Genomic DNA, 21,674 nt, shown 5'->3' on the forward strand with positions numbered 1-21,674 from the left:
ATATCCGTTGTCACTCTCTTGCCCATTCTCCTAATCTGTCTAGGACCTTCTGCAGCCTCCCTGTTTCCTCAACACTACCTGCCCCTGCACCAATCTTTGTATCATCAGCAAACTTGGCAACAAAGCCATCTATTCCATCATCTAAATCCTTGGTATATAGCATAAAAAGAAGCGGTCCCAACACCAACCCCTGTGGAACACCACTAGTCACTGGCAGCCAAACAGAAAAGGATTCTTTTATTCCCACTTGCTGCCTCCTACCAATCAGCCAATGCTCTAACCATGCTAGTAAATTTCCTGTAATGCCACGGGCTCTTAACTTGGTAAGCAGCCTCATGTATGGCAAAGGCCTTCTGTAAGTCCAAATATACAACATCCACTGCATCTCCTTCAAGAATTCTAGCAAGTTTGTCAGGCAAGGTTTTCCCTTAAGAGATCCATGCTGACTTTCTCCTATTTTGTCCTTTCAAGTACTCCATAACCTCATCCTTAACCACTGACCTCTTTCTAACCACTGAGGTCAGGCTAACTGGTCTATAATTTCTTTTCTGCTGCTTTCCTCCTTTCTTAGAGAGTGGAGTGACATCTACAATTTTCCAGTCCTCTGGCACCATGCCAGAGTCCATTGAATTTTGAAAGATCATTACTAATGCTTCCATAATCTTTACTGCTACTTCTTTCAGAGCCCTAGGGTGCAGTTCATCTGGCCTGGGTGACATTCAGCTTTTTGACCACCTTCTCCCTTGTAATAGTAACTCCACTCAGTTCCCTTCCCTCACACCCTTGAACTTTTGGCCCACTGCTAGTGACTTCCACAGTGAAGATTGATGCAAAATACTAATTTAGTTCATCTGCCATCTCCTTGTCACCTCTTATTATTTCTCCGGCCTTATAAGATTGGTGTGTTGCACGCATAGAGTCATTTCTGACTAACGTAGCCTCACCTTTTAGCTCCGTGCATGAGTGAAGACTTCTGGATTGTGTGACTGTCTCATTGTATTGTGCTGCTTTGTTCATGCCCGTCATCCTCCATATTGAAGAACACACCGAGTGGGTGAAGAGGTCAGAGATTCACTTTACATCAGAAGCTTTATATCATCGGGATTCATTTGCATCAATCATTTCACTCTCTTCTTGCATTGCAATCTGTTTTACTCGAAGGGCCTCCTAGAGCAGGTAGCAGCAATCATGTATGAACTCAGAACGTGGGACCTTGGCATGCATGCAATAGCAGCATTTGTGAGTAGGAATGTAACCAGCTGCTACCTTCTGACTTCTGACTTCTTGTGGGGATTTACACATCCTAAGTGAAAACCAAGTAAAATATTATTTATAATAAAATGGAAATAATAAAATGAAGTCAAAGAAAACATTAACTGAAACTTATAATACGTGACTGCCTCATAGGTAGCTTCATGTTACAGAGTCCCTTCTGCGACTGCAGTCTGTCTGCTGGAAGGCTGCTCCCTTTCCCTTTGACTCGAGCTCAGGTGTTGAAGACTTATACGAAGCTATTGCCCTGGTGGGCTTATTCAGCCTGTGGCCCTCAGCTAATGGAGATAGCAGTGTGCGAGGAGGTAGAATGTCAGTGATGGGTGACAGTGGTGGCTGGTTTAGGAGAGGGTGGTGTAGGTGGTTTAGGATGGTAGTAGGTGGAGTAATGGGGGGGGGAGGTGTGTGTGTGTGTGTGTGTGTGTGTGTGTGTGTGTGTGTGTGTGTGTGTGTGTGTGTGTGTGTGTGTGTGTGTGTGTGTGTGTGTGTGTGTGTGTGTGTGTGTGTGTGTGTGTGTGTGTGTTTTGCCTGCAATCAGGCAAATGTCCTGCATGAAGGAATATGCTACAAGTAGTATACATTAAAAAATAACAGAAGTAGACTTCCTGCTGGGCAAAGCTCAGTGGCCTTGGCAACGGCCAATAGGGTCTTGCCATAATCATCCTTCTGACTGAGAAACCATATCATGGAGGCAGGAGGCCTGAAGCAGAAGCGTCAAAGCTGCTGAGGACAAATGTGGCCATGTAGCTCAAAGACTGCCTGCAGCTTTCTGGAAAGGGGCTCCTCGATTCGTGAGTAAATGGGTGGATAGCTGGCTGAAAGAAGGACAGTAGAGAGAAGGACAAAAGGCTCAGAAGAGAGAAATGGGGCCCCAATAGGTTCAACGTTGGAACCACTAGATGCATAATTGATATGAACAGTTTTAACTTCCTATGTAAGTGTGAAAGGTGACCTCAATGAAACATTCAAAATACTTACTTGACTTGACAGGGTGGATCCAGGCATTGTGTTCCCCTGGCTGGGACGTCTGGACTGACATGTCAGAATGGGAATGGGAAGTAGAATTGAAGTGGGTGGCCACTAGAGATCCTGCTTTTTCTGGTGGACAGAGCCTACCTGCTCAATGATGTGGTCTCCTAATCTATGTTGGGTCTCATCAATATACAGAAGGCCACACCAGCAGCATCAGATACTCACAGGTGCAGAGTCACCTCACATGGAAGGCCTTTTTGGAGCCCTGAGTGGTAGTGAGGGAGGAGGTGTAGAGGCAGGTGTAGCACTTGTTCCACTTGCAAGGACAAGTACCAGGAGGGAGATCTGTGGGGAGGGATGAAAGGACAAGGGAGTTGCATAGGGAGTGATCCCTGTGGAAAGCAGAAAGAGGGGGGAGGGGAAGGAAAGATGTGCTTGGTGGTAGGAGATGGCGGAAGTCAGAAAGAATTATGTACTGGATGCTGAGGCTACTGAGATGGTAGGTGAGGACAAGAGGAACCCTATCCCTGGTGGGCTGGCAGAGGTATGGGGTGAAGCCAGACATCCACTTACCTGAAAAGTGTTTTTGTGGATCTGGGCTTGGGGAAAGGTTGTGGAAAGATGGGATCAACCTTGCACACTTTATGACTTCTTGGGAAGGAAAGAACATAATGGTAGTGGTTGATGATTGGAAGAAAAGTGTCAGAGAGAAATGATGTCTTTGAAATACTTCAAGGGTGGGAAAAGGCTGGTGGCATTGTATTGGAAATGCTGGACCATGATCTGTTGAGTGTAAGGCTGGTGGAGTCGAAGATGATTTCTCTTTAATGGTTCCGGGAGTGAAAGCAATGTGTGAGTTGAGTCCTTTTATGGTGATTTATAACTGAGCTTTCAAAAAGAACAAGGATAGGTTGAGTGCTTTACTTGCAGGGAATTAAGTTTATTGTATATAGCTGTCAATTTTGTACATGGATGAATGGATAAACAAACATGAGATAAACCCAAAAAAATCCAGCCTTTCTCCAGTGTTAGAATATTGAAAGCACAACATTTCTGCCATAAGAATAATCATCCAAACAATCTACAGAATGTGAATTCTGACATCTAATCAAAGAATTTATCTCAGCATTGTTCTTATGTTGTTAAAATACCACATGGAGGTGGAAATTGTGACAAACCATTAATTTTCCAGATCATGACATCAAACTAATGGACAGATGAATCAATATATGTAACTTGATGGTCTCTATACTGAGACTAAAGATAAAATATTTGTGGTAGGCCATGTTATTGATAAGCATCTTACAACGAGGTGACAGGGATGGTTGCATTAAATCTTCTCCATACCTTATGTTAAAATAAATCTTCTGCAATTGAAAATACTTAAGTGACTTATTATTGCAAATGGCTATGCCTATAACATACTAAAATATATTTTGCTGGTCCTTTAGTTTTAGAGAGACAACACTGAATGCTAAGGTTGACATAAGAGATATTCCATTCTATTTATTTTTCTCTTTTTTTCCTGCAGCAGACTATTCACAGGCAGAAGTGGCATTTCAGTCTCTAATTCTTTTAGTTTTACTATGATCTTTGTAAGCAGGTTTTATTTTTGTCTGGATTGACTGTGGAAGCAACTATTGTCAAGTTCAGTCTTTTCTCACCTAAGATCTCATGCGCAAGCTTGTAGGAGCAGGCAGAACTTGGTAAACAACACAAAGATCCCTAAATAGAAATTCCACCCCCCCCCCCTTCATCTGAGGATGCAAACCAGTTAAGTTGTCTCTTGGTAGTTCCAGATGAAATGGGTAACAGTACAGATCCAAATTCAATGACTCATGAACACAATAAATGGCTCATTTACCCACTAAGCGCTCAAGAAGACTTCTCTACACTTTCTATTCTTGTTTATCTTGAAATTATGGAGTGTGAAGAACAGTGCTGTATGTTTCATGTATATACTTTTACTGCAGTATCAGGTTAATATTTTTATAATTTATTTCATTTTAACTGTTCAAGAGAGAGGACATTTCAATGTTGATTATTTGGTTCATTATCTGTATGCTGCTGCAAGGTTTTAATGGATGGATTGAAAAGGAAATGATTGTGATCTGTATTGAAAGTACTTTTCATGTAACATTTTATAAAATGATTTAATATAATGTATATGTTCAAATTTATAAAGTTTTCACTAATTGAAACTGATTGGATCAGGCATCTAAAGCAGCCCCAAATGTTAAAATTAATACTTCCATCCTGTTTAGAATTTCTACAGAATTTGGGATGCTGTTGGGATAGTGATATCAGTTAAATGCTTGAATTGTAAAGTTTAAGTTATTCTGTGGCCTTATGAGTTTTGTACAATGTGTTCATGATATACTGCTTTTAATAGAACAAATTAGAATACTTCAATTAGAGCGCACTTACTGAAGTTTGTGGAATGAGGAGCACAAGCTAATTTTTCAGTGTAATTAAGCATGTAACATAGGTGAATTTCCTGAATTGTAATAATGAGGGGGACTCACTGACAGATGTGAAATCAGGTGCTGCTATTAGGTTTAATGTGTTGCAATGGGGAAAAAGAGCTCAAATAGTATATCAGTTTTATAAGACAAAAGATGTTTTTGATAAAAGGCAAATGCATGGAAATTATTTTTTTGGTAGCAAAGAATGCAAAACTCTAAGAAGACCAGAACAAGGTGATCAGGAAGTGTCTTTCAAATGCATGGAAACATTCATCATATTGCATAGCATTGGGAAGAAATCTATTGACCTCCAAGCCAAACAAGGTAGGAACTGGAGTCTACTGGAGTTTAGTGTAAAACAGGAACTTCCTGTAATTATTTTCCATATACTCTGAGGAAATTGTTCTCCCATCCTCTGCCAGGTTTCTCATTCATTTTCCCTTTACACATATCTTCCTTCTCTACCGATAGCGTGTGATCCTGTATTTCTTCCATAAAATTTGTTCTTTCACTCTTGTTTTTTTTTGAAGTAATACTGCTGCTGCATTTTTGGATTTGTACAGTAGATGGTTTCTTATGTTCTGTACTCCTGTAAATACATCTCACTCCTGTGGTTTGTTGAAGCCTTTGCTGAATAAACCATAGCAATAGTCCAGAATCATCAGAGAGAATTTTTGCGGCACCAATTACTGGAATGTGTTATTTGTTGCTATTATCATTTTTCCTTCCTCAAAAGGCAGATGGGATAATGATCCTCTCAAACTGATTGGTCAGGATTTTGTATCAGTCTGTAGTGCAATTTACATAAAACAGATGAACATTGAATAAAATCCTAAAACACATTAAAATATTGGTATAAAGTCATGGAGTTGTACGTCACTGAAACAGTCCCTGTGACCCACAAAGCCAAAGCTGACCATCAAGAACCCATTGTTACGAGGATTACCCTTCAATAATAATGACCAGATAGGCACAGAGAGAATCTGTTTTTAATGACAAGTACAGTTCACATAGACATGGATTTACAAACTAAATACCTGTGTGCACTTCCACTAGGTTCTCCGACCTTCCATGAGCAGTCATAGAAGAGAAAAGTTAATACCCGGGAAAGGGAGTCTTTGTTGGCCAGGTGTTCTTCTTGATCTCGATGTAATCTCCATGTTTCAGATCTTGGGTCATCCACTTATTGTGCTGGTTGATCTCCACAGAGCTGTGGCTGCCTGTGCTCCCAACATCCTCCATTCTTAGTCTTTCCCTTATCGGATCAATCTATGACGTTTGAGTTTTGTTGGCTCAAGATCATCTGACTGACCTGTGTCAGCTTCTGACTGTATGGGCCCAAGGCTACACGTGGCGACCCACTTCCCAGCGCACTCGAACCGGCTCACAAAGTGGCGCGCGCCGATATTGAGGTCGGTCCCAAAGAGGGCGCCAAGCCTGCTTCACCAGCAAGGGGGAAAGCCCGCGCGCAGGACGGGACTGTGAATACGCGCCCCCTACAGCATTCCCGCCCGGGGAGGGTGATGCACCATCAATAACTCACGCAGAGACTTAGGAAGTGAGATATCGGCTTTTATTGACTGAAGAACAACACTACATCCTGGGAAAATGAGGGAGAGCAGCAGACCACAGTCGCCTTTATACAGGGGTCTGTGGGAGGAGCCACAGGAGCAGTCAGCAGGGTCTGTGGGAGGAGCCACAGGAGCAGTCAGACAGGTATATCTAGTTCACCACAGAGGGCGGGATCAGGAAGGCTTTAAAGCGAGGCCGCCAAGTTTGAATAAACCTCTTTTGTAACTGCAGCTCACCGACTCCGTGTCGTTATTGCAGCGCTGCGTGTAGCACACCGCTACAAACAACCTGTTTTGCTTTTTGACCCTCCCTTCAGCCTTGTGCTTTAGGTGATTTCTTTTGTTCTTTCTAACTCAGACTGGTTTAAATCATTCCAACAAGATCAGCCAAACACTGGGCTCAGACGACCAGATCAGCCTGTTCCTTCTGCAAACCTGCCATTTTATGTAATAAACAGCTTCTTCTCTGAGAATGGACTCAGGATTAGCAGAACATTAACAGAAACTCCTTGTGTCCATTTTCAACTGCTCTGATTAAGTTATCTCAGAGCAAGAATCAGTTCAATCAATTCACAAAATGGTGGCTGCAAAAACACTCACGTAAAAATATCAGACAGGAATTTGTGAAGAGATTGCATATCATTATAGCAGAGGAAATGCACAGCAACTTTTGTGAATATACATGCTCGATTAATATCCAAAATCTTTAGTCACAATAGTAGAAACTAAATTCATTATCAAAGTGCTTATACTGTACAACCTTATGATTTGTTTTCTTACCGGCATACACAGTAAATCCAATAAACATAATAGAATCAGTGAAAGACAGCATCCAATTGAATGGAAAAATAACCGAAGTGCAAAGGATAACAAACTATGCAAATACAAAAGAGAAAAAAAATCAATAAATAAGCAATAAATATCGAGAACATGAGATGAAGAGTCCTTGAAAGTGAGTCCATAGGTTGTTGGAACAGTCAGTGCTTAAAGGGAAATTACAGGTTGCAGATTACAATGAGAGTAATTCAGTTACAAGTTTTTTATGCAGCACACTACATTTTGGCATCTGGCATACAACAGTGATTCACAACAGGGCACGATTCCCGTCTTCGTTAAGGTGGCAATGCAGATTCTGCGATGTAAATTAAACTTCAACTTCTGACGCACTAATCCTGCCGTAAAAACCATTTCAAATGCCACACTTTGTGGAATGATAATTGGATTTTAAACAGTGTTGCTGCTGAAACATTACCTTGACCCTGTAGAATGTATTTTATATGCATGGAGTCTAATTTTCTCAGAATATTTATTGCAAAATATGAGGGATTTTACAGTAATCAAAAATCTTTCAGAATTGGTTTGTGCTACTTCATTCTCTGATTTGGCAAGCCAGGTTTAAGATAAGGTGGCTGCTGAATTGTGAGTAAATCAGAGTTATAGCACTAAAGAGCATGGTCTGGGTGACCAGGATTTTTGATGATGGATACTTTATACAACAACATTTCATGTAGATGTGCTCAATGTCTGGGAGGGCTTTATCCATGATACACTGGACTAAATCCACTACCTTTTGTAGGATTTTCAGCTGAAAGGCATTGGTGCTCCTGGACAAGGCTGCAATGCAGCTAGTCAATACACTTTCCACCACACACCTATAGGGATTTGTCAAGATGTTTGATGACATACTGAATCTCCGCAGACTCTGAAGGAAGTAGAGGCGCTGTCGTGCTTTCATTGCAATTACATTTAAGTTACGGATCCAGGACAGGTCCTCTAAGACAGTAACACCCAGGATTTAGTTACTGACCCTCTCCACCTCCGATCCTCTGATGATTATTGGCTCATGGACCTCTGGTTTCCCTCGCATGAAGTCCACAATCAGTTCCTTGGTCTTGCTAACATTGAGTGAGAGGTTGTTGTTATTACACCACTCAGCCAATTTTTAAGTTTCCCTCCTGTACGTTGATTCATCGGCACCTTTGATACGGCCCACAACAGTGGCGTTATCAACAAACTCGAATATGGTTTAGGAGCTCATCTTAGCCACACAGTAAAGCAAGAAAAACAATTTTTGGTGTTATATATTTGATGATTTATCTTTTTAAAGATCATTAGCTGGTATTTGTCAACATCATTAAATTGAGAAGAATAGTTTTGATCTTCCCTTGCTGTTAGTTTTCGATGGATACGACAAGAACTGACATTTCACTGAAAATCTATCCATCACGAGGACTCTGAAGTTCCTGTTCCTTGTTATGTTGACACCCAGATTCAATCACAGAAATGCAGTTCTTAGAGAACCAGTGTTGCCGAAAGTGTTCTGTTAAATGTTTTATGTTCTCATACAGTTTAAAATTATTTATTGCCCCTGTTGTATTCAAGAGCCATATTTAAAATGTATTTCCTCTTTAAATTGTCGGCAGATCTGTTGTTGCCAGTAGATCAGAGAAATTGTAAAGGCCAAATTTCGATCTTTGCAAATATATGATCCTAGCTTCATTATCAAGAAAAATGGATAGAGTACCTTGGCTATAGTGCTAGTATTGTAGGCAGTAAATCTGTAGTGCCTAGAATGAAGAATTATTCTCAGGTGTTGTATATATTTTGCTGACCTCAGCTGGAATATTTGTAGAACTGCAAACTCCGTGGTTAGGATATATAGGATGACAGTTGCTTTTGACCCTGCACAATTTTGCTGTTAAAGACTGAGTGAGTGTTATGGCATGAGAATTTCGTTAATTCTTTTAAACTCAGAATTCTATCAACATATTTTCAACAAGTTGACAGAGCAACTAACCAGACTGACAAAGACAGGGAAGTTCTACAATGGGTAGTCAAAACTGCCCAATGTATCACCAACAGCAGCCTACCCACCATCAAAGATGTACATACAGAAAGGTGTCAGAAAAAGCCCAGTAATATCATAAAGGATCCCACCCACACTGCTATTGGACTGTTTTGTCCACTCCAGTTTGGGAGGAGGCTATGTAGCATCCATGCCAGGTCCACCTGGATAAAAACAGTTGCTATTATGTTTGTTCTTAATGGAGACAAACTTGCAAGGGTAAAAACTAACACACACACACGCACACACACACACACACACACACACACACACACACACACACACACACACACACACACACACACACAGACGGATTGAAAGTAGATGAGTGAATAAGGGACTGTATTTGTTTATTACAATTGAAGTTAATGTAAATATCTTTGTCGAAAAGCATTTTTGTTTCTTGCAGGTTTTTGAGGACATACTACTGTGTTTGTTTTCTTTAAAGGAAGAAGATATGTTATTATGTGTGTACATTATAAAGAACTTCAGTTTCCAATGTGTAATGTGGATGGTTCACCCGAAATGGGAAGTGATGTTGGTGAATGAGTCACACTTACTCTCTTGGTGGGCTGGAGTGTCCTGAGTAAAATGTGGTTGAGCTGAAGCCATTCTGTAAATAAACAATGTTAGATTTTAACCCACACAAGTTTGTCTTTATTAAGAACAAATATAACAATATATATTTCCCCAAAAAGACAGCAAAGCTGCTCAACACCATCTCCCACCAACCCAACACCACTACTTTATCATATCCTGTCAGAGTCACCTTATGTACAGACACTCCCCCTCCTGTCTCTAGTGTTACTTTATGCACATACAACTAATGAATATAAGCTATGTGTTTATGTTTATTGTGTGCATATTTTACTGTGTTCTTTATCTTATTGTGTTTTTTTGTAATGCATCGGATCCAGACTAACAATTATTATGTTCTCCTTTTCATTTATGGACTGGAAATGATATTAAACAATCTTGCATCTTAAACCAGAAAAAGAAAAGCACTCACTTCAAAAATATTTTACAGGAAACAAAATGAAGATTGGGACACGGTTCTAGATTTTGAGGCCAATGCTGAAATATTAAAAACAAATTGATTCTCTCTCTGCTACAAACTGAGGCGTGGCCGCCTCGGTAATCCGTACTGGGAAAAGTTCCTTAAAAGAATGTGTCCTTCAGTTGTTCTTGTTGCCCTCTGGTGGTTGGATGTTGATAAAATATTAAAGAGCTTAGTACAGAGTGTGTATACACAGGTATATCTATCTATCTATATATGTATATATTATAGAGAGAGAAGAGAGAGAGAGAGAGAGAGAGAGAGAGAGAGAGAAGAGAGAGAGAGAGAGAGAGAGAGAGTGAGAGAGAGAGAGAGAGAGAGAGAGAGAGAGAGAGAGAGAGAGAGAGAGAGAGAGAGAGAGAGAGAGAGAGAGAGGGAGAGAGAGAGCAGTGAAAAGCACTGAACTGTGATTGTTCACTTTACCTGATGGCTGCAATCCCTGAGTAAGGTGATGAGCACTAAAGGAGATTAGCTAGGTTAGTTAAATGCTTGGCTTTCATGATATCTTATGATTATTTGTCTCTGTAGCTATGGAACTGCCTGATTTATTGATACTGTCAGATTCACTGATACATTCTTTTGTGTTTGCACTGGTTAGGTTTTTACAAAGTAGGAATCGAGATGTATAATTTAGACACTTAAATCAAGTCATGGATTGAACATTGGAAGGGATGGAACACCTGGCTTTGCTGAAATAGAGAAACACCGAAGTTAAGATCAGCAGTAGGTCATTTAGCTCTTTGAGCCTGCTGTGCCATTCAATATGATCATGAATGATCACAGAAGTTTATTTCCCTGTTTGTGTTTTCTTTGCACATTCCTTGATCCCTTTAGCCCCTAAGAACTGTATCTTGGGCAACCTGACCATCTGGAGCACCCTTCCTGCATTTGGTTTGCCCAGTCCTGTTAAAGTTTTGCGTGTCTCAATAGGATCCTCTCCCATTCTTATTAATACCAGTGAAGATCAACTGAATCGGCTCAATTTTTCATCATACGTCAATCCCGCCGTCTTTACAATCATCCTAGTGAACCTTTGCTACAGAAAACAGAAATCCATTTTAAACACAAGGGATTCTGCAAATGCTGGAAATCCACAGCCCCCCCCCCCCCCCCACATGCACAATTCTGAAGGAAATCCATTTTGCTCACGTCTGAAGGGGCCAATATGTTGTAACCTCTCGCCCGACCCCCCGAAGTGTATAGTGTACTAAACAATTGGCATATGATTTGACTGGTGGTGGGGCACAGATAAGCAGACACAAGACTCTGTGAAAGAACGTAAGCAACATCAAGAGCAGTTCAAGAATCGACCTGTAGCTCCTTCCAGTCCCTGGCCAAACAAATAGTGGTCGAGTGTAAATGAACATGATGATTTATGGGAAGAGTGGTTGTCAATATAGGAGATGCACATTCAATGTAACTAGAAACAGTGACAATAAAAAAATGTACTTTAAAATGTTGAGAATGATCGTTGTTATACCTGAACATCTGGATTTATGATGCAAACAACTCATGAGTGGTGAATTTGCCAGATTTTCCGGAAGGAACAGAATCATTACTGCTGCATATCTGATCCTAAGAACATTCTGTAAGCTCATGCATGAATTTTAACACAATGTTATTTCTGAGCTTTGTTGTTGTTGTTGTTCAGTCGGTTAATTGAGTCTGACTCTTCGTGACCTCATGGGCCATAGGGTTTTCATGGCAGATACGGAAGTAGATTGCCAGGCCTTTCTTCCACACCTGCTGCCCAGGTTGAGACCCGGCTGGGTTTGAACTCAGGACCATCTGCCTTGAAGTCCAGAGCTGATGTCACTGCACCACCAGCTGGCCCAATTTCTCTGTACTAACCCTTTAATGTCTCTCATTTTCCATTAATCCATTCCTCTCAGCCTCAAGTGGTTTGGTGGAAAGGATGGGTCAAATTGTGGAGGGTGCATTGAAGAAGATAAATGAAGCTGAAATCAAAGAAAAGATTGCACATCCTTTTTCAGTTCCAAAATATACTACGTATAATTACAGCACAGACAGCTGCTGGGTTATTGATAGGCAGATGTTACACAGGTTGGTGGTCGATGTTACAAAAAAGCATTATGATGACAATTCAGGGCCCCAAACAGCCCTTCCAGGTGAGACGACACTTTATTCAGTACTTTCAGTGCGGCCTTCTCTACATCACTGAAAAATGATGTAGGTTGGGGAATTGCTTTGTTGAGCACCTTTGTTCTGTCCACTACAAAAGGCAGGAATTCCTGGTGGCCACCCGTTTTAATTCTACTTTCCATTCCCATTCTTACATGTCGGTCTATGACCTCCTCCACTGTCAGGTTGGAGGAGCAACACCTGATATTCTGTTTGGGTAGCCTCCTACCTGACAGCATGAACATCAGTTCCTTAACTTCCAGTAATTTCAACCCCTCCTACCTCTCTGTTTTTCCGTTCCCATTCTGGCTCCCTTTTGCCCCTTCTCGTTTCCTCACCTGCCCATCATCTCTCTCTGGTGCCCCTCCTCCTTCCCTTTCTGCCATGGTTCTCTCTTCACTCCTATCAGACTCCTTCTTCTTTAGGCCGTTACTTCTTCCACCTGTCACCTCCCAGCTTCTTACTTCATCTCCCCTCTCCCACCTACCCACCTTCCCCCTCACCTGCCAGCTTGTACTCCTTCTCCCTCCTCACTTTCCTATTCTGGCTGTTTCTCCCTTCACTTCCAGTCCTGGAGAAGGGTCATGGCCTGAAACATTGACTATTCATTCCTCTCCATGGATGCTGAGTCCTCCAGCATTTTGTATGTGTTGATCTGGGTTTCCAGCATCTGCAGAATATCTTGCGTTCAAGGTAAACAGCGATTATGTTCTCCATTTTGAATGAGATTATCCTGTTTTTGAAAACAATGTCATATGAAGAACCTGTGTATGGGGAAATGTCATTGATTGTACTTCACTGGTTTCTCTCTCAGTTCATCTGGATGATGATTACCTGATGATTCATCAAGACTGCATATTATAATCCTTAACTGAGCCAGAAGCCAGCTGAAAATGAGCTGGAACAGGATGCTCCCTCGCCTACAGAAAATGATGCAGTGAAAAAAACATGATAACATCTGCTGGAGATGTCCCAACAAAGGAAGGCAGTGACATTTACAGCAAGCCAGGAAGCTGCCAGGTGGATTGAAGATACACAATGGAACTCTTAGTTGCACCGTTAGGTATTTATTTTAGCACTGGATGTACTTAATTGCATTTACTGGTTGTGTGTTTGTATATTAAGTGGGAAGAGATATATTATTTATTTCTGGACGTGGTACTTTTCAGAGGTGTTATCACTTCCATCCCGTGAAAGGGCGATGGCACAAAATAAAATAACTTCTAACAGTGAAAAAGCAGAACTGTGAGTACTATTCACATATTCTGAACAAACGGAAAAATCTAGAGATGCATCTGGCGCAGTAGTGTGGGTGTGCCACCCTGTCAGAAATGCCACACTTCAGAGGAGATGTTTCCATCTATTCCTGACTGAAACCAAAGTGAAAATGAAATGTAAAAATGCTCTGAGCCCCTATCACTTCAACAGTCAATGTCCCATGACAGTACCTTGAAGATGAGCTGAGGAATTACCTCATAGTTCTGGCCAATATCTATTCCTCACTCATTACTAAAACCAGATAAACAAATTAAAGTTTATTGGAGCTTCCAGTAAGCAAATAAACGGTGTGCTTCCTACATTACATTAGTTATTTTGAAAGGAAGATAGTCTTCACATATCACATCATTATTTTTGAAAACAAGGAGTTCAGCAGTAATTTTGGATTTTTATGCCATTCAATTTCTTGGGCCAACATCATGTTTTCAGTATTTTTTGCTTTAACAACAGTGTTAAAACAATTGAAATATACTTCATAACACTGATTCTGTCTAGACTATCTGCGTAACCTGCAACAACATATCCTTTTGAGGAGCAAGGTTTTCACTGACATGAGCTGCCGATTTATGCATCTAAGCCATCTATGTGGAGACCTCAGAGTTTACTTTGAATTTTAAGAAAATTGCCAGCAAATACTGACAGTTTGCAGTGTTAGGATTATAGATATCAGGTGTGTAACAAACAAAAGTCCTGTTCATATTGCAAAAAGAATGGACAGAAATCCATGCTTTTGTTCCCAAGCAATGATCCCAAGGAAATGGACATTCATATCTTCTTTCTCCCACACTTACTTAACCGAAAGGCTAATATTTAGTAATTATATTTCTCCAGCTAGAGCAACTTCTGATATATCATTTATTTATTGTTATTTAGTGTTGATAAACTGTATAGAGATCAACATGTTCTGATCTAAGGGTATTGATGATGCTAGGATAGTCTGACTTGAGGAAGATACACTTTATCAAGAATAGACAGCATAAATATTTAGCATTGTTTGCTAAAAGATTGGAACAAATGGGAAATTTATTACATTACAAAATCTCCAAACTACAAACATGGAAGTGTAAAGTACCAGTGGCTGCAGTCAAAATGTGTTATGTCTTTCCTGATTTGGTTTGTTATTTTATTTCTGATTACAAGCTCTCACTCCTTACTTGTAAGTTCACAGCTGCTGTTGATTACTTATTATTGGATTGTTAAGCAATTAAACTTTGTCACCAGATTGGCCGTTTTTATATTGTTTGTACATTTCATTTAGCTGCTATTAGCTAGAAGCACTTTGTTAGGTGTCAAAGGAATTTTAGTTAATCTTTGAATCTCTTTTCTGAGAGAACTCCTTGTGTACTGTAAGGCATTGGTGAATAATATTACTGCCTTCAAACTACAACTATATGGGACTGGAGTTTATCTATCTGCCTAGCTTAAGCAAACAGGGAAACTCTTTTACAAGGGTATAATAATGTGAATTTATTTGATAGCAATAGAAAATAAATACTCTAGAATGATTCAGATTGATATAAAGCTGGAGGTACATTTCCTTGTCTCCATAAGGAACGGACTTCTGGCTTGGATTTTTCATTCTCTGTGTTATTTGTCACTATCTCCCTGGTTCTTTTCCAAAAGTTCTGTTCTCCCAAATGTTTTTCAAAGTGCAGCTCACCATGTCAAAGTTTGGTGCCCAGTCCTCCTCACCTGCACCTCCCTGCACAGGTTTTTCATCATGTTCCAGCTCATTGACAGAGTCCTCCTGATTGCTCATCTTCCCAGTATGGTGGCAACAATGCTGCAGGAAATAAAAAGAGACCAAGAGAAAACTGAATAGAAAAACAGAACTCAAAGCCCTGACGCTATCAGAATATAACCATTAGTGCAAGTTTACCCACATGCAACCTGATCATCCTCTCACCAAATCTTGCTGAATAGCCAATATGTTGAGCCTTGGATACCACCACATTGATCTTGGAAACAGAATTTCCTACTGATTTGATCCAAAACATTGAGTCTGCTTCTAACCAGATGCTGTCTGAATGGCTGAGCTTTCCCGACACTGTTTTGACTTATGGTTTTCCCTTAATCCACTCATCATGAAATAAAATAATAACATGAAAAAATAGGCCTTCTGTAACACAAGTCACTTCAGTTGAAATTTATTCCTAAAAGAAATCCTGAAATTGTGAAAGGCACGGTTATATTGTAAGTTGTTGCCTTCTTTCTTTAGCTTGAGGCCAAACTGGCAGATAAAACATTCCCCATCTGTATGTGAGTACGAAACCCTCGAGGTTTTGGAAAGAAAATCTGCAGATAGGAGTGAGAATGGACAGAACCTCCCCATCTTTCTGCTTCATTCCATTCATTAAGGTACTGAGAATAACAATGAAGGTGCTGAAATAATTTGCCATGGCACTCCTACAGCAAGTGATGCAACCTGCTTACTCATAAAGAAGCTCTTGTTGTTTTGGCATCTCCATCTCTTTCTGCAGGTTTACCAGTAGCTGCTAAGTTGCCGCATGTTCACTCAGCACACCTTCCAATCATTAGGTTGGAAACAGGAGCTCTATAGGATTGAGACAGTTGACTATATTGACTGAGATATTTCATGTGGTTCAGGACTCTGGCCCAGGAGGTACTGGGTTCTCAGTGTGAGGGGGCCAGGGTCATGACTGAGTAATAGGGGTCTCAGTGTGAAAGATCTTGGCTGCCTGTGGGTTTGTCTGAACAGTGTCATCTCATGTGTGCCTGCATGTGGTTCCCATCTTTCAGGGGGAAAATCTGTGTTCAGTTTACACCATGGTTGAATCACAAGCACTTTTTCTTAAAATATAACAACTGCACATTATTTGTGGTTCAAAGCTGCTGTAAAAAAAGCAGCTCCAGCCCATTAATGCTGAGTAGCTCTAGCACCAGTTATATAGTTGCCATAGGCTCAGTTTACACAGATGACCAAAAGTCATTAATGTTTACGGCAAAACTCAAACCAAGGTAAAATTAAATAGAGTACCTTGTAAACTGCAGAATGCCTTACCCAATGAACCTGAACAGGTATGTTTAAAAAACAACAATGCACTTTGCTGCTTGCCTTGGTTTCAGTTGCTATGTTGTACACCTCAAACCCTGTTGGATTGGCAGTTTTACTCGCTACCATAGAATCGCACGGCCTGCTCACTGCAAAAAGGAAAGGCGTGATATTTGGCTGCACATTTACAGGGAGGATTCAAATTTTCTAGCAATATTAGCTGAAAACATTTAACATGGATTTGGGCAGCTGTGATTGTCATACACAAGCAGCAAGAACACAGATGGTCTGCTGTAGCGTGAAGAACACCGTCTCGCTGGACGGAACTCTCAAAGACCAAACTCATTCCTCAGGAGAAAAGCACAAAGGTGATTCCACCATTGAAGACCTCACTGTGGATAACCAATCAAATGAGCAGAATGTAAATCCTGAAAGCTGGACCAATTCATTGAGAAGCAGCAGGAAGGGCGCAATTAATTTGTTTTCAATGTAATTTCATTCATTCACCCTTATTTGCCCGATCTATTGCCAGGCAGGGAATATTTGAAGTGTTAATTTCTGATTGCTTTTTTAAGATGAATTCATTTTATTCTTCAAATTTGTGGGTTAAATTCAGTGAAGGGATCAAATTTATATGAGAAGGATCAATCGTTTCCATAGGCAAGATGTCCCATTGCCACAATGCAAACAATTCATCATTCCAAAATAATTTCGAGCATTGAAACTTCCAGACATTGATCGATTAGAATGGTACCAGCAGAACGATGTTTTAAATTGAGTCACATTGTGTCGAGCAGCTTGTGAAGAGCTGAAACTGAAGCCCTGTTACAGACTGTCTTTTTGGCAGCTTCCACTTTGAAAAATACTGAAGATATTAAATTGAAAAGATTCTGTACTTGGGCCATATAATTCATCTTGTAACAATTATTCTGCAATGGACCCCAAAACATCTGTCAATATAATACTATATCCAACAGTGGTATGTATAGGAGGGGCCAAATGGCCTCATTTGGTGTTATACATTTACATGGTTCTATGATGCACATTTAATCAAAACTACTTTTTAGTAGCCATAAATCTCTGTGCACGCGATTTTCTGACAAATATTTCACTGCATTGCACTTTAGGTAATTTGTTTTTGCTGTCTGAATCTGAACTTGCCATTTCTGCTGTTTATCCATCTGAGGAGAAACATAGGACAGCACAGGAACAGGCCCTTCTGCCCTTGGGGTTTGTGCTGACCACAATGCTAATCCAAATGGATCCTAGTCATCCGCACGTGCCTCTATTCCCTGTCTATTTGAATTACTATTGTGTTTGCTCTCACCACTTCCTCTGGCAGATCTACAACTCCCAGTGTAAAAACAGAAATTGCCCTGTAAATCTCCTCTAAACTCCACCCCCTTCCTGTCTTAATGTTGGCTCTGTTCCTTTTGCACAGCCTGACCTGCTGGCATCTTCATTCTGCAGCTTTCTTACATTCATTTCTTTGTATTCTGTCTCTCTCACTGCTCCCATTAAACCGGCAGCCGCCTGACCTCTGACATTTTAGTCAGAGATGATAGATGTTTTCTTTCTCTCAGAAGGACACGAGTCTTTGGAATTCTCTTCCTGTAAAGATGGTAAATTGCCTCTGAATATCTTGAAGGCAGAGAAAGATGGATTCTAGATAAGGGAAGGGGTAACCGTAGGGAGATAGGGAGCAGAGTTGAGATAATTGTTCGATTAGACACAATTTTATTAAATAACAGTGGACTGTTCCTGCTTCTAACATAGTTCAGTCTCAGAGGGAAGATTCCACACAAGGTGAAAAAAATGTTTTCATCTGGCTAAAAAATGGATAATAGTAATGGAAACTTTGTAATTTTACATTTTAAAATAAATGTAAGTAAGACATAGCTCTCATGCTGGTAGGTTTTGCTAAGGTCAGTGGTGGCCTACATTAACAGCTTCTGCATTACTTGTTACTGCTGGAAGCTGTGTGCCAGAAATCTCAGTCCAGGACCTGTGCCAAAGCTACAAAGCGGAGAAAGCACAGGCCTCGCGGCTGCTTCCTGCAGCACAGGCCACACAGCGTATGTTGATGCAGCACATTATTCAACTATAATTAAAAGGCTTATTTTGTGCTGCTATGTATTCCGCTGAATCCTACAATCAAATCCTCTTTTGTCTCCACAACACAGCCCACAAGGCGGCCAGGCCAGACAAAATCCCAAGCTGGGTGCTCAGGGAGTGTGCACACCAGATCACTGACATCTTCAACACTTCACTCACTAGCTGCTGTCCCCAAATGCTTCAGCTCAGCCACCAAGCCACCATTATCCTTGTATGAAAGAACTCTACTCATTCAGAACTAAACAACTACTATCTGATGGCACTGGCACCAATCATCAGGACAGCCGTAATGGTACACATCAAAACTCTATTCCTGCCACACTGGACACTCACCAATATGTTTACCAACAGAGCTGCTCAACGATAGGTGCCATAGCACCTGGCATCGACACACCTAGAGAACAAGGACACTTATGTCAGACTGCTCTTTCTGGATTTCACTTTGGCATTCAGCACTATGGCCACGCAGACTTTGGTGCACAAACTCCTGCTCCTCAGTCTAAATACACCACTGTGCAACTTCCTAATCAACCGACCTCAGACAGTAAGGATGCACAACTCCTCCTCCTTCCCCATCACCCTCAACCTGAGTTTCTCCCATGGCTGTGTGCTGAGCCCACTGCTGTACACTCTGCATATATATATACACACACACACGCACACACACACACACACACACACACACACACACACACACACACACACACACCACACACGCACACACGCACGCACCGCACGCACACACGCACACGCACACACACACGCACACACTTCTTCTTCGGTTGTCCATCAGAATCCAATGACGACGTCCACTCCTTTAACGGTGAGATCTTTGATGACTATACAGTCCTATCCTGGACCCACGAGTTCTATTGCAGGTGGGACATGTATATGTGGTAGTGGTGGTAGTGATGGCAACCATGGCTGCATTTCTCCTGGCTCTCTTCTGCTGTCTTTTGGTTCTTTCCATCTCCAGAATACGAATCCCATCCCTACACAGCTGTTGCCAAGTGTTACGGTCAGCAGCAACATCCTCCAGGTCCTCAGATCTGATCTTGCACGTCCTTAAAGCATTCTTCATCTGATCCTTGACACGCTTCTTTGGCCCTCCAGCTGAGCATTGACCATGATGTAGCTGGCCGTTATAACACTCTGTGGGGTAGCCGACATGGGGGCATCCTTATCACGTGCCCCAGCCACTGCAGGTGACGCTGGGTGATCGTGGCCTCAATACCTCTGCAGTTGGTCTTTACAAGTATTTCAGTGTCAGGCACCCGCTCACGCCAGGTAATTCCCAGGATGCGCTGGAGGCAGCTTATGTGGAAGCGCTCCAAGGACCTGATGGGACGGCTGTAGGTTACCCAAGCTTCACAGCCATAAAGGAGGATGGTGACACAGACCGCTTGGTATACGGTGACCTTGTGGAGGGACGAAGGCTCCTGTTCTGAAAGACTCTACGCCAAAGTCTCCCAAAGGCAGCTGATGCCTGTTTAATGCAGGTCTGGATGTCACTGTCAATGCTGCTATCCTCGGAGAGAATGTTCCCCAGATATTTGAAAGATGGCACTACTGACAACTTTACACACACACACCACACACACACACACACACACACACACACACACACACACACACACACACACACACACACACACACACACACACACACACACACACACACACACACACACCCCCCCCCCCCCCCCCCCCCCCCCCCCACTGCACGGCCAAGCACACCCGGGTAATCACGTTGTCCAGTTTGCTGATGTCATGACTGTGGTGGGGCTCATTGCCAACAACTATGAGAAGGCCTTACAGAGAGGAGGTGGAAGAGCTCGAGGCCTGGTGCCAGGCAAATAACCTCTTCCTTAATGTCAGCACAACAAAGGAAATAGCCTGCTTGAGTCCCTCCAGCGTTCCACGCGTGTTACAAAGGAAGTGGTCTTCGACATCAGGAGAACTCCCACCACTTACACCCCTGTTCTCATCAGCAGCACAGCAGTGAAGCCATGGGCAGCTTCAGACCGCTGGGCATTTGCTGCATTACTCCATTGTATGGAAACTGCTGTGTGATGGGCAGTCAGAATGCCCAACACATCACCGCTATCAACCTGCTCTCCATTACGGATACTACACAGAAAGGTGCTGGAAAAAGGCCAGCAATATCATGAAGGATCCCACCCTTAGGTAATCTGGAAGAAGCACTTCCAAAAGGGACGGCAGAGGGCTTCAGTATCTCTGTGTGAGGAAGAAAGATGCAAGTGTCTACTAGACATTGTTGGAAAGACCATATTAATGTCTTTCATACCAATACCAAATGATGTACATCTGACAGCCTGGGGAGGGTTCACTGGGAGTTCCGTGGATTGGCTTTGAGCTGCCTACTCATTTCCACGAGAAAAGCACCAGCCAATAACTGTGCTGTTTTTCAGCTTGTTGCAGTAGCAGGGAGTCAATATTTTTGGCGAGTAGCACCCAGTTAGAGCCGATGAGACTTGCTTCACATTAGCTTTAATTTTTGCAAAGGAATAGCTTTGTGATTGGGTAAATCCTCTCAGAGACTGGGGCTGAGAGGAAAATTTTATCAGGTACGATGAAGTGGCGGAGCAGACTGTATGGGCCAAATGGCTGCATTCTCCTCCTACATCTCATGGTCTTACGGACAACACACAAGCAGTCACCCTACAAATACCTGGCTTGGGAAAGAATGTTTAACTGCTGAAGTGGATTCCAAGCATTTGAAATGTTCCACCTGAGGTCTTGCAGGAGGAGGTGGAGAGTATGAAAATTGTCCTGGGGGTCTTCCAGCCATGGGTTTGGGGGCCATGGGTGGTTGCAGGCCTGGAGGTCAATACCAACAGTCAAGCCCTGAAAACCTGGAGATACAGTGACATATGCAAGAAGCTCTACAATCTCACATGAGTGGTCTGGACCATGTACCACC

The 21,674-nt window shown here is 41.8% G+C and overlaps 1 long non-coding RNA gene across 1 annotated transcript in view; it reads left to right on the top strand.

Moving 5' to 3' along the window:
• Positions 1-15,120, top strand: part of LOC140740649 (uncharacterized) — a 75,070-nt gene extending 59,950 nt beyond the window's left edge. The window contains exons 2-3 of the long non-coding RNA XR_012101893.1: positions 4,909-5,033; positions 13,139-15,120. This is a non-coding gene — a long non-coding RNA (uncharacterized lncRNA). The remainder of the gene's footprint in view (positions 1-4,908; positions 5,034-13,138) is intronic.
• Positions 15,121-21,674: the final 6,554 nt, after the last annotated feature.

Source organism: Hemitrygon akajei, chromosome 17 (assembly GCF_048418815.1).
Source record: "Hemitrygon akajei chromosome 17, sHemAka1.3, whole genome shotgun sequence".
Classification (NCBI taxonomy): domain Eukaryota; kingdom Metazoa; phylum Chordata; class Chondrichthyes; order Myliobatiformes; family Dasyatidae; genus Hemitrygon; species Hemitrygon akajei.